Source organism: Camelus dromedarius, chromosome 35 (assembly GCF_036321535.1).
Source record: "Camelus dromedarius isolate mCamDro1 chromosome 35, mCamDro1.pat, whole genome shotgun sequence".
Taxonomy (NCBI): domain Eukaryota; kingdom Metazoa; phylum Chordata; class Mammalia; order Artiodactyla; family Camelidae; genus Camelus; species Camelus dromedarius.
In genome coordinates, this window is record NC_087470.1 from 6643437 (window position 1) to 6660827 (window position 17391).

Sequence of the window (17391 nt, forward strand, 5' to 3'; positions counted from 1 at the left end):
GATGGAATGTCAATCTGCCAATTTGGAGAAGGCAAAGATAAAGAATCTACTGATAAGGAGGTACTGTATTCCTAGGTTAATATTTTTCTTAGTTTAAAATATAAGCATCACGGAATGCTTAAAGATAAACAGATGGTTGTTTTCACTTTGCATTTTGACGTTAGCAATTGACGATGAAAATTTTTGACAGTTTTTAATCTATACTTCAGTGAAGTCTGTGCTTAATGTCAGATGCCTGCATCATGTACTTCTGATAATTTTCCTGACTCACCTGATGAAACCAGTGTCTGTATCTAAATTTTTGTTTTTGAGTTCTTTTCTGGTATGGTTTATTACAGGACATTGAATATAGAGTTTACTGTGAAAGTGAGGTTGTTTCCTTTTCTTCGTGTTTAGCAGTCCTCATGTGAAATTAATCTAGTGATATCCCTTGCTGAACCTAGGATATTGGGGCTTTGCATTCCCTTCCAAGCAACAGTGTTCTAGTTTTCCTTATACCTTATGATGTTGTTTCACACCTCATCCTTTTGCTCAGGCTGCCTTTCCTCAAACCCCCTTCACGTCCCCCTCCTCTGCACTGCGGCTGTCTTTTGAGACACAGTCATGTTCCCAGCATTCCCTGAGCCATGGATGTGCAACAGGCTCTCCTGTCCTTTGTGCCCTGACATTGTCCATTCACTTCACTTGTAGAGCTGTTCAGAATTTTCTGTGGTGATTCGCTTTCATGGATCTGTGCCTCTGGCCGAGTAGAGAGCCGCATGTGTCTTTGATTTGTATTGCCAGCTTCTCGCAGGATAGTGCTAGTGACCTGATAGATACAGTACGCAACTGTTGTGTTCCTGACTGATTGAATGACCATGTATGAATATGATGGTTTCTGAAGTTTGGTTCTGGTTTTACTTTGTTTTCATAGGAAGGGGCGACTGAGCCAGAAATTGAAACACCAGAAGGTGTTCCTGAGACTGTTGAAATTGCTCCAGAGGAAGTAACACTTCCTAATGCGTTGACCTCTGTTGATGGAGCACAGCAAACTAACATGTCGGTAAGTTAGTGAACATGTATTACCTTGTTTTCTCTCTGCTCAGAAGCTAGTTTCCTCTGTGGGAAGGGTATAGATCAGTGGTAGATAGAATGCTTACTTAGCATGCAGAGGTTCCTGGGTTCATTCCCCATTACCTTCATTAAAAAATATAGTTCATTGAATACTCTGAGTTGTCTAGATTTAAATATTATATGTGTTAGTTTTTAAGTGTTTTACTCGTACCACATGTCTTTATAAATATCTCAAGTATACCTTAGCTTTTCCTACAAAAAATGGTACAAGTTTTTGAAATTCTTTTGTGCTAGTTTAGTTTATAGAGATATCCATAATTTGCAATAGATGCATATGTGTATTCAAAATTTACATTGGTTAATATTCTCATTCATGTATCTTTAACATCATTTTATAGATGGCGTATCAGCTTTCAATTTAGGAGTAGAGGGAGATACAGAATCCCTTTCTCATCTGGAGGTACTATTGTATCATTATTATTATTACTATTTTCAAGTAGAAGCTTTGAGTTATGTTAATACATAAATTAGGGGATGCCCTGAGATTAGTTACTCACCTTTGCATTTGCCCATCAAACTTTCTCTTAGTTTTTTCATCCACAATTAAGAGCTTCATTGTGTGCTTGATGTCATACCAGTGCCTATGACACTCTGAACTTTCCAGGCTCACCTAATGAAACCAGTGTATGTAGCCCAGAAAGCAATGTTGAGAAGTCCCATGGAATTGAGTCGGCTTCTTGAGTTGTTTTCTCTAAAAAGTAAAGATGTATTCTTTTTCAGCCTGTGACCAATTGTGTGTTTCTTTTGTATAAATGGATTGGTCAGACTCTCAGGCAGGTGCAGAGAAAAGTAGGTTAGATTAAAAAGAAGAGTGTTTTTGTGTTGTTGCGTTTTGTTTTATGTTTTTGCCACATTGACCTTGAAAGCAAATCCCTGTGAAATGGAATTATTATAGTTTCCTTGTCATAGATCTTCAGGGATTACTTCACGAGAATCAGAAGCATGGTGAAGAGTGATAAATATGTGGGGTTAGTATACCAACAGTTTGGGTTAGTGATGTTTTAATGAGGTGAGCCCCTTTTGGATAGTTAGTGTGGCCTGCGTGTTGTGTTTTGATCATGACCGTAGTTGAAGCGACGTAAGTAACAGTGATGACGTGTTCGAAGCTGACAGCTGTGGGGAGAGGTAAGGAGGCCCTGAGCTCTTGGATCTGGGCGGCTGCTGCCTAGTGGCCCAGCACTGTGTTTGAAGTCAACAGATATGTCGGCATGCGCTAGCTGTGGGGACTTGGAAAAACTTGTTGGAGCTGTTTGAATGTCAGCGAGTTTGTTGGTAAATTGGTACTGACACCTGCGAGGTATGTGCAATGAACAAACGTGGTAACAAATGTGAAAACATGTATTCTGTAACTGGTGCTATCGAGTGTAAGACAGAGTGATCACTGGCAATGCATGGCTAAGTGTTGAGGACGCTTTTTTGACACCTGAGGACAATAAACAGCAGTGGAGTTAAGAATGGGAAAGTCAGAGTGGGCACGTGGATTTCTCATTTGGGGTGTGTCACGTTTCAGTGGACTTAGTGGAGATCTCTGATAGGTACAGAGTGTTTTGGTACTTGAGGCCATCTTGAGATTTTAGATGTTTTCACCTTAAAGAAATTCCTGCTCCTGAACACCCACTGCGTGCTTGGCAGTTAGACACTGAATGTACCGGTTGAGGGGTTAGGCTGTAGGGGTAGGAACAGAAGAACCAGTAAACAGGAATCCTCTGTCAGTCACAGTAAGTCCTTCAGGTAAAGAAAACGGAGAACGTCAGTTTTTTACAAAAGTGAGTGCTTGTAGCTAGGATGGGGGCGGGGCAAGAGTGGAATTTACATAGTCGGCACAGATAGGAGTGTGACCACAGCTGCCAAGGGAAGGACTGGAAGGAGCCAGTCACATGATGGCCCAGAGGAGTGACATTTGACAGATAACAGGGGGTCACTTCTGGTTATCGTTGTTCCCCAGCACCTTAGAGTGACGAGGAAGGAGCAAGTGGGTAGCTGTCCTTATAACCATTTTTATTATTTTTTGTGTGTAGAAAAGAAAATGTGCACAGTGAGGGCTGGGCACGTGCAGAGGGTTGGGAAATAAATGTCCTCATCCTTCCCTTATGACAGTCCCTGTGCTTTTTTGACGAGTCACATAACTACATTTAAAGGTTTTTGCTGTTATTAAAACATCAGTGTTTTTCTTACTACTTTGCTAATTTATTCAACTAGTTTTCCTAACTATAAAAGTTTTATCAAATAATAGATTGTGCTGAGCCGTTGTTTACTGAAATGAAGCAGCTTCTACAGTGCTGTCAGGACTCAGTGTGACACACTCCGAGGTTTGTTTTCATGCCAAGGATCTCATTTTAATGCTAAATCCGTATCTGTCCTTAGAAATATTTTAAATTTATAGCAAGTATACTTACTAAAATATTTGTTTAAAAATAAGTGTATTTTAAATTTTGCTTTTTTATAGAAGTGTAGTCAGTTTACAATGTTAGTTTCATATGTACAGCAAAGCAATTCAGCTTTACCTACAAAAATATGTATTTTTAAAAATGTCTTCCTCTTTGTGGGGGAATTCAAAGTGGAGTTAGGTGTTTTGAAGTTAATTCTTTGTTGAAATCTGAATATAAGTCAGTATTTTGCATGTGAAAATACTTGCTCTGGCTTTCCACGTTCAGTTTACTGAATCAAAAGCCAAATGAAGATAAAAGATAGAATTGATCTAGAGAATATATATGAAGTTTTCTATTTAAATGTTTGGTTTCCCTAGATATTTTTCTCTTATTTTAAGTATAATTGTTTTCAAAATAGGAAAATTTTTTAAAGTTAGAAAATGCAGGGATTTTTTTACAAAGGGATCCGGAAATCTTTATGCAACTCATTATTAATATTGATTTTAACAGAGTATCTCTGAGAGTCGACCACAGAAGTGTGTGGATAATTCATCTGGAGCTGCAGGTCAAACAGGAAAAAATACATTAAGTGAAGAAATAGAAGGTAAGAACTGTATTTTATTAAAAAGTCATTTGACAGAATGTTGATTTCAGACATGAATTCTGATATATTCTAAAAGCCAAAGAAAATCACCTGGTGAAGGTATAGTGAGGGGAAAGGTGAGAAAAGGAGGTCAGTTACATAACTCAGGCACCCACAGCAGGTCAGACTGAGATGCCGCTTAAGGAGCTGAGTTGTTGGGTTCACTTCCAGATGCTCTGTGACCAAAGGACAGTCAGGAAATGAGGGAAAGAGGGGATGAAGAATGAGCACAGCAGAGGGGACATGAAGTGAATGAAGGGAAAGGAGGGAGGGGACTGTGGGGGAAGGTGGGAAGGCAGAACAGCTCTTTGGAAAGAGGAAGAGTGTCTGAAATGTGAGATGCACCTGAAGTGAGCTTCCAGCACCACAGCTTGTCCGAGAAGCACGAATGTTCCCACTGTCCCCATCCTCCTCACTGTTAGGAGGGCTATGAGGGCTGAGGTGCCTGATCAGGCAGATCTGGGTTCTCCCTGCTGTGGGTGAACACAGGCAGGTGCGGGCAGCTGTAAATGTCTGGACCTTCATGTCATGTAGTGTGGTGCTGCCTTATAGGATGGTGTCACCTCGGCCAAGAGAAGAGAATAAGGAAGAGGAAGAGAGCAGGGTGTGTTATGGGGGGCGCAGGGAAGCTGCTTCCTGATTAAGAGACCGTTAGAAAGTGTGCACCTTCTAATGCAGTCTCAGGTTGGGGAAGCGTTACAGTGGGCACTTGAGGCGAGATTTCAGAAGGATCAATTAAGTCGAGTAGACTCAGTATAGACCAGGGTTTCTCAAATTGTAATTAGTCACCCGGGGACCCAGTGAACAGTGCACATTCTGAGCAGCAAGCTTGAGATTCTGCATTTCTAACAAGTTCTAAGGTGACACTCTTGTTGCTGGTCTTGAGACCCCGCTCAGAGCAGCAAGAGGGTAGACGTGTGTTTAGAGTAATCTGGAAGAAGAGCCCCTGGAGAGTTCAAGACATAACAGCATCAGGAAAAGCATGGCTTTGTTTTTCTATCTGAGCACGTTTATAGCCAGAGGGAGGCAAAGAGCTGAAGTAGAAATTACCCATGTAAGGTACTGTGATCAAGCAGAGAGGAAAAAGAAGTGGTGGGGGCCATCCATCCAAAGAATCCAAAAGGGGAAGAATTACGACCACAGATCTAGGGATACCTTTGAAGAGGGAAGGATGCAATGAAAGGAAGGAAGGAGGAGAAAGGTGGAAGGTAAGTGATGTGGGAATTGATGAGGAAACTTGAGAGAACTCATTTTAGATGGCATCATATGTTTGCACTGAAGCAAGATTAGATCATTGCCACTGCAGAGAATTCCAGAAGCAGGAAGGGGATGGAACTGGGGTAAACCACAGCCACTGCTCACAACTATCAGGCATCAAGGATGTATGTTGCATTGGTATTTGTTATTCAAATGAGATTAGTTTGAGTATGGAAACAGTGGCTTTTTTTCTTTTAGGATAGCTAATTTTTTGATAAGTTGGTTGTTTCACAAAAAGCCTTTTAAACATTAGCATGGGATACCAAACCAAACTAACTTTGGAAACAAAAGAAATTAATAGGGTTCATTCCCTAAATGCTAAAATTGTTGTTTTCAGTAACTACTACAGTGACTTTGAAATATAAAAGACTTTTAGTATCTAATAATTCTGTGGCAATCAAGTTTATTTTTTCCTTTTTTGATAATCATATTTCAATGTGGAAAACTTAATATACATTATTTCTTAGGTGTGTCTTATTTACCGTATTGCACTAATGGATCAAGGAACTTTGAGATGACAGCTGAGACCACTTCCATCCCGACAGCACGGGCCCCTCATTGCTCCGCCGTCGCCACTGGGCTGCACTACCACCAGTTCGCTGTGGGCAATGACATTGCTGCACTTGTGGTCGACAATGGAAACTGGCATGTGCAAGGCCGGCTTTGCAGGCGATGATGTCCCCCGGGCCATCTTTCCCTCCATCGTGGGACGCCCCTGGTACCAGGGCGTCATGGTGGGCATGGGCCAGAAGGACTCCTACATGGGTGATGAGGCCCAGAACAAGAGAGGCAGCCTGACCCTCAAGTACCGCATTGAGCATGGAATTGTCACCAACTGGGACAACATGGAGAAGATCTGGCACCACGCCTTCTACAATGAGCTGCGTGTGGCCCCCAAAGAGCACCCCATCCTGCTGACTGAGGCCCCCCTGAACCCCAAGGCCAATCGTGAGAAAATGACCCAGATCATGTTCGAGGCCTTCAACACCCCAGCCATGTACGTGGCCATCCAGGCCGTGCTGTCCCTGTACATCTCTGGCCGCACCACTGGCATTGTGATGGACTCTGGTGGTGGGGTCACTCACACTGTGCCCACCTATGAAGGGTATGCCCTCAACCATGCCATCTTGCATCTGGACCTGGCTGGACGGGACCTGACGGACTTCCTCATGAAGATCCTCATGGAGCGTGGCTGCAGCTTCACCACCATGGCCAAGCAGGAGATCATGCGTGACATAAAGGAGAAGCTCTGCTACATCGCCCTGGACTTGGAGCAGGAGATGGCCACCACCGCCTCCAGCTCCTCCCTGGAGAAGAGCTACGAGCTTCCTGACAGGTCATCACCATCAGCAGCGAGTGCTTCCGCTGCCCCGAGGCTCTCTTCCAGCCCGCCTTCCTGGGCCTGGAAGCCTGTGGCATCCATGAGACTACTTTCAACTCCATCATGAAGTGTGATGTGGACATCCTCAAGGACCTCTACGCCAACACGGTGCTGTCCGGCGGGACCACCATGTACCCCGGCATGAACAGCAGGATGCAGGAGGAGCTCACCGCCCCGGCCCCCAGCACGGTGAAGGTCAAGATCATCGCGCCCCCCGAGAGCAAGTACTCCGTGTGGATGGGCGGCTCCATCCTGGCCTCGCTGCCCACCTCCCAGCAGATGTGGATCAGCAAGCAAGACTACGACGAACCCGGCCCCTCCATCATCCACCGCAAGTGCTTCTAGGCGGACTGAGTTACCGTCCACCGTTCTCTTGACAAAACCTAACTTGCGTGGAAAAGGAGATGAGAGTGGCATAGCTTTATTTTGTTTTGTTTTTTATTTTCTTTAAAAAAATTTTTTTTTTGGTACTTGACTCAGGATTTAAAAACAGTGAACGTGACAGCAGGCAGTTGGATCAAGCATCTCCAAAGTTCTACCTTGTGACCGAGGACTTTGTACATTTTTTAAAATAGTCACCCCAAATATCATGAGATGCATTGTTACAGGAAGTCCCCTGCCTTCCCCAAACTACCCGGCTTCTCTAAGGAAGTCCTTGCGGAAGCCCACAAGGGAGGGTGATGGCATTGCTTTTGTGTAAGTGATGTTCTGCAAATTAAAAAAAAAAAACTTTACCTTAATACTTGTTTTTGTTTGTTTTATTTTGAATGGTCAGTCCCCCTTTTTTGTCCCTAAACTTGAGATGTATGAAGGCTTTTGGTCCCCGTGAGAGTGGGCTGAGGCATGGAGGCAGCCAGGGCTTACCTTTACACTGACTTGAGACCAGTTCAATAAAGTGCACACCTTAAAAAAAAAAAAAGGAAAAAATTTAAGTTGGTTAAGCTAGAGGATCCAAGAAATGTAGGCATATCAGTAGCCCACATGGGTATGGGAAAAAATATTTTTATGAACTATTATTCACCAATTGTGTACACAAGCTGATCAACTCATAACACTTTCTCTCATGAGAACTGAATTACACATTCAAATAAAGTATCATCACAACTGTGGGCTTCCTAAATTACAGGGGAATTGAGAACATGATACATCCTCGTGGTCGATGGTGTCAACTGCTTTAAAGATGTGCTTGCTGCATTAGTCTTCTTGGAGTCATGACTTATTCTGATTAAAGCTCACTTTTCTTCTCATCAATCAGCATGTTCCCATTGGTATATGTGCACTTTTCTATTTTATAAAGTCATTTGAAACATAATCATACTTTTGAAATCTTAACCTATATTCCTGTTTTTATTCATTATCTGTAATGGATTCATGTTTCTGTCTTGTTGCTGTCTTAACTGCCCCTCAAAAATAAAAACACCAAAACCTAACGTGTTCATTTCCAAAGCAAGCAGAAGGGTTACGCTCAGCAGTAACTCTGCGTCACTGTACAGTTGGCTTTCGTGTTTACATATCATTGGTTAAGTGTCCCTTTTGTGTTTAAGATTCTACTGAAGAATATCCTCACTTGAAGGTAAAATATTTTATACTTTTATCTTGAATTTTTTAGTGGTGGTACTGGGAATTGAACCCAGGACCTCGTGCATGCGAAGCAGGTGCTCTACCCCTGAGGTGTACCCTCTCCCCTTGAATTACTACTATAGATTATAGCAAGCGTACATTATGTATTAATCTGCTTCAAAACCATTCAGCCTACAGTTGGAGTGAGATTCTGTTCTTAATAAAACAGGAGGAATGGAGGATTTACAAACATCCAGATCAGGCAAATTTTGCAATACAAATTTAACTCTGAAAAGAAGTACACTAAAATATTTTAAATGCTCACAGTCTTCTCATTTCTAATTCCTTTTTGTTTGTAAATTTAATTGAAAGATTTGACAGAAATAAGACAGATTTTTGTTACTATCTATGTTTGGGAAAAGATGCTCATAAGCATAAGAAAAAGATTTTTACAATGTCAGCTTTAGCTCAGAAGTTCGCATTTCTGTTGGGATACACTAAAGTGCTCAGTTTGGAGTCCCTGTACTTCTTACGGATTCTAAGAGATTAATTATTAGATGCTGAGGTTTTTTTCCAGTGTTTTAAAATCCTTAATTGAATTCTGACCTCTATGTAGAGTAAAGCTTCACTTGCTAACATGTTAATTGTATTTCAACTTTAAAATTTCATTTTAGTGTTGTTACATTGATGATATTTATTTTTTTTATTTAATGGAGGTACTGGGATTGAACCCAGGGCCTTTTTCATGCTAAGCACATGCTCTACCACTGAGCTATACCCTCCCCTCTGAAGGAGATTTTCTGAAATAAATGTTTTACTCATATACAGAAAGCAAAATACATTTGTTTAATTTTTCCCAGTAGAATTTTCACAAAACATTACAACAGAACCACTTTCTTCATTTTATGTATTTAAGATTCTGTGCTAAAAAAATTATTAGCATGGAACATACATTAACAATTTAGTTTTATAAAAGGCAAGAATGGAAAGCTCATTTTAAGGAAAAATCCATTAAAGTAAAAAAACTGACCAAACTTTTATAAAGGGAAATTTTTCTAAGAATTGCAAGGTAATGCATTTAGTGTAAAATATGACTTGAATTGTTTAAGCAACAAAATCTGAAATTATATATATTCAATAGGCCAACATTTATTGTAGTTTTCATCAGATGAATCTAAATAGCATTACATATATATGTTCTCTATTATCTAAAACCAAAAAAGGTAGGAATTTATTTTATTTTATTCATGTGATTTTTTTTCTATTTAAGCAATCCCCAAGTTGATCTAGTCTCTAAAAGTATTATTTAAAAGTCACATTTTATAAGCTAGCTCTCTTTCCCATGATACTGTCTCTTATTTAATTTAAACATTATAAATATTATTTGACTTATTTCAGATGCAGCAGGAGTTGGAAAAAATATAACTAGAGAACTAGAAGAAGGTATGTTGCCAAAATGTATGAATTACATTTAGACATTGATTTCCGAAATAAACTGTGAATAGTAAATAACATCTCTTTCCATTGTTTGAATAACAGACACTGTTACATTTTTTCTTATCCATACCTAGTGAAAATTGTGAAAACAAAACCATCCATAATGAAAAATATACTTCTCATTTATTCATTATGATCCATAGCTTTAAAAAATCTCAAGCCTATGTTCTGTGTTTATTTCTGGCTGTATCCTTCCTCTCCTCCTGCTAGCCCTGTGTGACTGTCACCCTGCACATTGATACTGTCATCAGAAAACCTGGAGGTCATCAGCTTCTCAAGTTTCTGGTCGTGACTGAGGCCAAAAACCCAGACTCAAGCAATCACAGTCCATGTAGCTGCCACTGGTGGATGACAATTAAGTTTCCTGTCATTGGTTAATCTTTTGCCCTCAGGAAAAATTCCAAATTCCTTACCTTGGAATAAACACAACAATTGGTTTCTTGCCAAATATTCAGATGTATCTCTTTACTCCCCTGCTCTGCTGCTTTGCTCCAGCGTCTGGCCCAGCTAGACTGCTTCCATTTCCACATGTGCCCTTCCCTGCCTCTTGTCTTTGTGTTTGCTTCTTCCCTCTCCCTCCCACACTTTGTCCTCGTCCTCCAGGTATCTGCTTACATATCACTGCCACCAAAAGGGGCAGTATTGGCACAAAGCTGGATGTCCCTTCTAAGTGTTCCAGTTGTGCCCCCTTTTATACCTGCCGTGCTGTTTATGACTCTGTATGGAAGTTGCCTGTTTTTCCAGTTTATGGTTTGTGATTCTTCAGGGTGGACTGTGTCATCTTCAACTTGCAGTTCCAGTGCTTTTCACAGTGTCTCAGCACATGGTTGTTGAGCCAATGAATAATGAAAACCAGAAACTTCGTTCCTCAGCCACATGAGCAGGTGATTCAACGTGCAGCCCCGGGCAGATTCTAGAATCATCATCTTGCATTTTGTATTGTAGTCGTATACAGATACTTTTCATTCTTCATAACACTTAGGTCTCAGCTTTTTAAAAAACTAACATATTTAGTTACCTATGAAGTATTTTAGATAAAGAATCTTAATTCTGTTTCTTTCCAGCTACTGCTGAACTTGAATCTGGGTCCTATAGACCTTCCACTCTAGGACCCTCAGCAGCGCACGGGGAAGCCGCTCTGGGCGGCTTTGTGTGGGGCCTGGAGGCTCCCTCTCTCAGCTCTGGGTGCCTCTGTTGCTAACCCTTCCTAGCTGTCTGGCCGCTGGAAACCCACTCTGCCTGCTGTACCCTTAAGATGGGTTGTTTGTAACTTACTTCTACTCCTTGGAAAACAATTCCATGAAAACTCAATTGGTTTTCCCCCAGCTGTGGGCAGGGATGAGGAATAGCAAATTATTTTTTTTTATAAAAGATATAAATAATAAAAGAAGTCATAAAACAGCCCTGGGAGCAGCAGAGTCAGTAATGCCTCCCGGCCTAAAGCAGAAGTGACGGCTCAGTGTTCCATGGCTGCTGGGCATGCTGAGCTGGTTACTCCTTTCCTTCCTTACACTTTTTTCACTGAGAAAGAAATATGTGCATATGGTAAAAAAATTCAGAGCACAAAAATACACCAAGGAAAGATTTCCCTCATCCTGTTGTCTCAGCCCTCCCTGGAGATGTCACTGTTTACAGCCCTTTGTGTGTTTTTCCAAATAGGCTGTGCACATTCACACCTATGCATGTAAGTTCCTTTAACATTTTACTTATTTTTAACCTAAAGGAATTTAAATCCTTAAGTGGCTTCTGCCTTGTGATAGAAAAGAACAAATCTGATTCTGTATTAGATCTGTTCCTTTGACTTTAACCCTGTGTCCTGTTTCCTAGGCGTAGACTTGCCGGCTCTGCACCTTTTGCAAAACAATGTTGCCAATAGGCTGAAATATACAGGAGAGCCTGTTCTCAAGGCTCTGACCTTTAAGGATATTAGTACTTCCACATTCATAAAGATAACAAGTTGAAGAAGAGAAAGTAACTTTTGTTGGATTTACAGGGGCACCATGATCTGACTCACATGGACAGCTACAAGAAAGAAGGATTCCAAGAACAAAGAATTCCTTCACCAAGAAATTTGCAACAAGTGACCACACCCCCTCCCCTTTTCAGTATAAAAAGAGCTTGAATACTGACTTGGGGAATATGGTTCTCCAGGACGTCAGTCAGCCATCTTCTCAGTCTGCTGGCTTTCTGAATAAAGTCTCTATTCCTTTCTGATTAATTCATTGTAGTTTTGTTCATCTTTCTCCAATGATCCTTTCCTTTGTAATATGGAGGAAGATAAAGAATCTTTTATTTACATCAATTCCATTAGCTTGTCATCATTTGTGCTTGTGTATTAGAACAGATATACAACATAAAGAATAAAATAATTTCTATTTTCCTTTAACAAAGGAAAATTAAAACAAAAATCCCTTGGGGTGCAAATAAATTTAGAGTCAATTTTGATTTAATACTGATTCTTTACAGCTCAAAAAAGACAGGGGAAAACAAAATACAGTTGCTCTCTCCTTACCTTAAGCAACTTTTGCCTAAATGTTGAAAGTGATAATGATTCCTGATTCACCATTTTTCTCATGTTGAGACAGTGCGAGACCCTTTATGTTTAGCTCTCTCACTTAATCTTGACAACATAAAAGGGAGTGATATTGTTCATACCATTTTGAATATGAGGAAACTGAGAATCAGGAAGATAAGGTAACTTACTCAGTGTCACCAGGCCTGGAAGTGGAGGGGCTGGGATGAATCAAAGTATCTGATGTCAGAGTTCATACATCATATGCATTCACTATTTGATAGAGATCTTTGTGTGTAGATTCTGTTTTGTGTGATCTAAGATAATTTTTTTTGGGGGTGGTGGTGTTGAGTCCTCAGGCTGCCCAGAAGGATGCTCAAATTAAAGTACTTGAAGGTCGTCTTTAACAAACTGGAATAACCAGTGCTGCACAAAACCAGCCCTTATTCTACATGTCGAAAGATAAAGCAGAATACATCCTGAGCTAGATGCGCTACCTGGCCATGCTTTACAAGGTAATGTGGATGAAGTTTTTATTTAAATAAACTGCATGGTAATTTTGCTCTTTGAGTTTGCTATACTGTTCCCTTGTCCCCTGTAGCCAGATTGAACAGCTGCTGTATTTACTTACGCTTTTAATAATCATTCCTTTAATTTGCAAGCATAAATTTAGGGGGATGTAATTATTGTCATTGCAAGAAATGAGTAGCAACTTAAAAGGGCTTATTTAACAGTATTAAGCAACTAGATTTAGGAATAAAAATATCAACCATGTTTCTGAATTGGTTATTTAAATTGTTTAAAGTATTAACCAGTTTCATTACTCTGCATATCTAATTGCCTTAAAAATAAGTTTATAAGCGTTTGCTGTGGCATCTGTTCACACACCTTACAAATGGTGCATAATCTTGTCTTACGTGGGGGGTTTTAACATTGGGTCTGTTTTGGTTGGAGTGTTGCTGTTTGTTTCCCTTTTGCTGTTACTTACACAGATCCAGATGGTGCACCTTTAGGTAAGTGGGTTTAGCTTTCTGTTTACCTACAGCTGCATGAATTACCAATTGTTCACATACACTAATTGTGGTTCATCTTATTTTAAACATTTTTATTGGCGGCCAGCTGGTTTCTGCATGACCATTTTTTGAAATGTACCTGTGACCACAAACATACTAAGTCTTTTGCCTTTCTTACACATTTCTTGATTTTTAAATTCTTAGATATTTAAATAAGTACGTTAGTTAATTTTCTGTTTCATTATTTGAACTCCAGGTTCAGCTCCTGTTTCATAAGCCCTTCTTTTTTTTCTTATAGGAAAAAAAGGGAACATATATTCCTTTTTAATTTTTAAATATATCTGTTAACTCGTATCTGTTGTTTTACCCTCATAAATAACTTTGTTATTTATCTTTGGCATATATTTTTTTGGCATATATTTGCTAGATTTTTAGCTGTTCTTAAGTTTTATAAAATTAAGCACATATATTATAATTTGAAAAAAAAACTATCCAAAGGATTTTATAGGAATAGATTGAAACAATATTTATAATCGTAACATGGTATTTTCAGGTTGGAAAGAGCTTTAGGTTTCATTGAATATTGAGATTTTCAGTTTTTTTCTCTTGTCACTGCAATATTCACGTGAACCACACCCAGCCTGAGTAATATCTATGCTCCTCCTGATGATTTATATACACGGAGGGCCAAGCGTATCAGGGTAATTTTATTCCTTGTGATTTTTCTGAATGATTATTTTGGAGCAGTTTTTATTAAAAGTATTTCAAAATCTGATCTTAATTTTTTTTTCTAATCACACAACTGTCAAGATTTTTCTAAATACTTATACTTGAAGGAGAGGAATGTAACTGAAAGATTAAATGTAAGTACCTTTCTAGGTCATTAAACATAATCTATGAATCAATTTAAAATAAATTTATGTTAAATAAGTTGTTACACAAATAAAATAGATGAGCTACTTGATTTTCTTTACATGTTTACACTGTGTGTTAATCTCAAAATAGTATTTCCTTGAGATCAATTCTGTAATATAGATACGGACAGAAAAATCTCAAAACAGTATTTCCTTGAGATCAGCCCCGTAATGTAGATACGGACAGGCTACTCCTTTGAACCCGCTCAAGCTGTGACAAGGACGGGTGGAGAGCAGAACCGTGGCTGTATTAAGGAACCATGTTAGACTGCCCACGGTCCTGGATCATAACCTGAATTTTTACCATTCCAAGTTTTATCAAGCACGTTTCTGCTCCTCTTCCTCCTTGTTCTTGTTCTGCTCCCACCTTCCTCCTCCACCTTCTCTTTGTTCTTCTTCATCCTCATGGCTCCTTTATCCCTTTTAACTTGGAAGAAAAATGCAGTGCCTCCTTTGATGACCTTTTGTGCAGAAAAATATTAAACTGCTATTTGATGAGTGCTGTTACTTTTCACAGCTTTCCAACATCTGTAGCTTAAAGAAGGGTCGGAAACAGAGAGGGAAAACGCATTTAGCTAATATGACCTGTGACTCGTGACAGAAATTTTCCCTGAGGGCTGGGGCCGTGATCCAACCCCCAGGTTCCTGAAAGAAAGGGTGTGGAAGGAGAAAAGCACGGACGTTAAATCCGTGGAAGCTACATAGTCACAAATGCATTGCTTTGAAAAATACTTATTTAGTTCCAATTTATCTCAAGTATTGGACTGGGTGCTGAAATTGGAAGATAAGACAAAAAATCTTGCACTCACAGACTTGATGCCTTGCTGAGGGTGACAGGCCGTGAACAGCTTGTGATACATTGCAGTGAGGGCAGAGACTGAAAATTGTACAGGGAATTATGGGGGTACAAAATGGGGTTACCCAGCAAGAATGGAGGAACTGGTGAAGGCTTTCTGGAGGGGGTAAAATTTGAGCTGAAATATAAAGGAAGAAAAGAATTAGGCAAGAGACAATGTAGAAGGGGGTGCAGTAAAGAGTTGCTCTGCGCAGTGAGTAAGTTAAAGCGTGGGCATTTAGCCACAGTATTATAGGTGTGACCCCTTCAAGCAGGTTGGTGCCTGGGAGCAACAAGGCTGTGGTGTAGGGTGATGGGACATGAGGCTGGAGGGGGAGCCGGGCCAGTACCTCATACCTAATAGGTTTGTGTTGTAGTCTTTGAAGAATATTTTTATTTCCCCTTCCTTTTCCTCCTTTTTTAATGCTTCTAGAATATTTCCGTTTTTGGAGATTTGCTAGAAGACTCACGGGGTTCAGCAGATAGTTGTATTCATGGCAAAGATTCAAGAGAGCAATGTAGGAAGGATCCACAACAGGACTATGTGGGGAAAAGATGCAGATAAGCGTTGGGGGGAATCCATGTCCAGGCTTCCTTATGCGCTCTCCCTCCCATGAGAGATCACACAGAGCGCACGCTTCCCCCTGGAACAAAATGCAGCAACGTGTGTGCATTGTTTGTGCCCATTGTTATTAGCTTACATCCAACTGAAATATTCATTTGCATTACCTAACTGACCACTGTAATATTTTAATACATTTATCTTGTTGCATCAATTACCATAAGAGAAATAATTTTGGAGTTTATGACAATAAATTTGGAGTTAAGTGAAGAGCACCAGAAACAGTAATATCGAAACGAAGCTGAGTAATGCTTAAACTTCAAAAACTTTAAAAAATAATGGGATATTTAAGGAAGGAAAATGAATTATTTTAATTCATTTGTTTTGATTTTGAATATTGTCATTCTGTGTTTTCCACAGGCATATACATTTTCCCCCATATTTATACTGAGAGAGGACATACAGTTTTCTATAATAAGTTCCCGTTTCATCTTATGGTTAATTATCTGCACATAGCTCACTGTCTTCAGACCTTATGAAGCTTCGTGGTGAAGTGAAACCTAAAAACAAAGTAAGGAGATTTGAAAATACCACGTGAACACTCTTAATGCTGTTCTTCATGATTCCTATTGAACACGGAGGGCGCAGGCTCGGCTCTTCACAGGCTCGCAGGTGGGCATGTTTTCACCAAAGGTGTCACGTGTGGGAAGGTTAGTGCTTTATCGTGTTCCCCTTAGAACAAAAAGCTATATTGAACAGTTTTCTCCTTTATGGGGCTTGTGACCTACTCTATTCTTGCACTTTTCCCACCAGATAAGAGATGATTATGGAGAGCAGTCCTTCAAAATAGTTTAGATTGATAGGAGTTTTTTGAAATTTTAGCTTTCTAATATGTTCTTAAGTGTTCCTTATTTATTTTGTTTAATTGTCTCCAGAAGTGGTTTGAATAGGCCAACTCTTAATCATCATTTTGTTTTAAAAACTGAGGCTATAATGGATACTTGTGAAGTTTAAAAAATATGAGTAATACATACTGTTAAATGTGTAAGACGCACATGATATATTTCAGGCTGAGTGTTGGCAGCTGCTAGGTGAATTATAACCACCTTAAGATGTTTTTGGATTTTTGCAGTGCTTAGTAAATATCTGCTGAATGAATGGGTGGAATCAGGACCTGAAAGAACAATACTGTGCTACTGGGCAGGGTGGATTCGAGGCCCACAGTGGTCAGCCAGGTGATGCAGGTGAGTATTTCGGTTGGATGTAAGACAATTAGCAGGGGGATCAGTGTGGTTACCTGAAGAGGACATGCCCCATTTAAAACAAGTGCCACCACTCTGCCCTTGCTCATTTTTGCCATGATGGAATATGGGCCTAAGGCTACCAGATTCTCAATTTTTTTCAAGAGAAGCCTTAAATATGAATTTCAACGGAGAATTTCTTTATCTTTAAAATAATGGCCTTGCCAATCAAAGCACATTGACAGGCTTCATGAGTGGTCCTTGAGCCACCGGCTTGGTAACATGTGTTTTGCATTTTATTATTCTAAGTGACTAAGCAGAAGGTACCCAGACTCAAAGAAAACATTCTAGTGTAGTTTGGATCCAGTCTTAAGTCAGGGAGATAATCTCTTAAGGTAACTTTGTGTCTCGGGCCCTGTGAAGGCCTTGTTATTCATGCCCTTGTAGGATCCCCAGGAGAGATGTGAAGGGGTGGCCTCAAGGCCATCTCCTGA

General features: G+C 40.0%; 1 long non-coding RNA gene and 1 pseudogene across 1 annotated transcript; both read left to right on the plus strand.

Moving 5' to 3' along the window:
- Positions 1-4144, plus strand: LOC135319949 (uncharacterized). Its single transcript, XR_010379036.1, has 5 exons — positions 1-60; positions 914-1042; positions 1452-1513; positions 3347-3422; positions 3993-4144. It is a non-coding gene; the product is annotated as an uncharacterized LOC135319949 (long non-coding RNA).
- A 1723-nt stretch (positions 4145-5867) lies between these two features.
- LOC135319948 (actin, cytoplasmic 1-like) lies at positions 5868-7195 on the plus strand (annotated as a pseudogene).
- The last annotated feature ends 10196 nt before the right edge of the window (positions 7196-17391 follow it).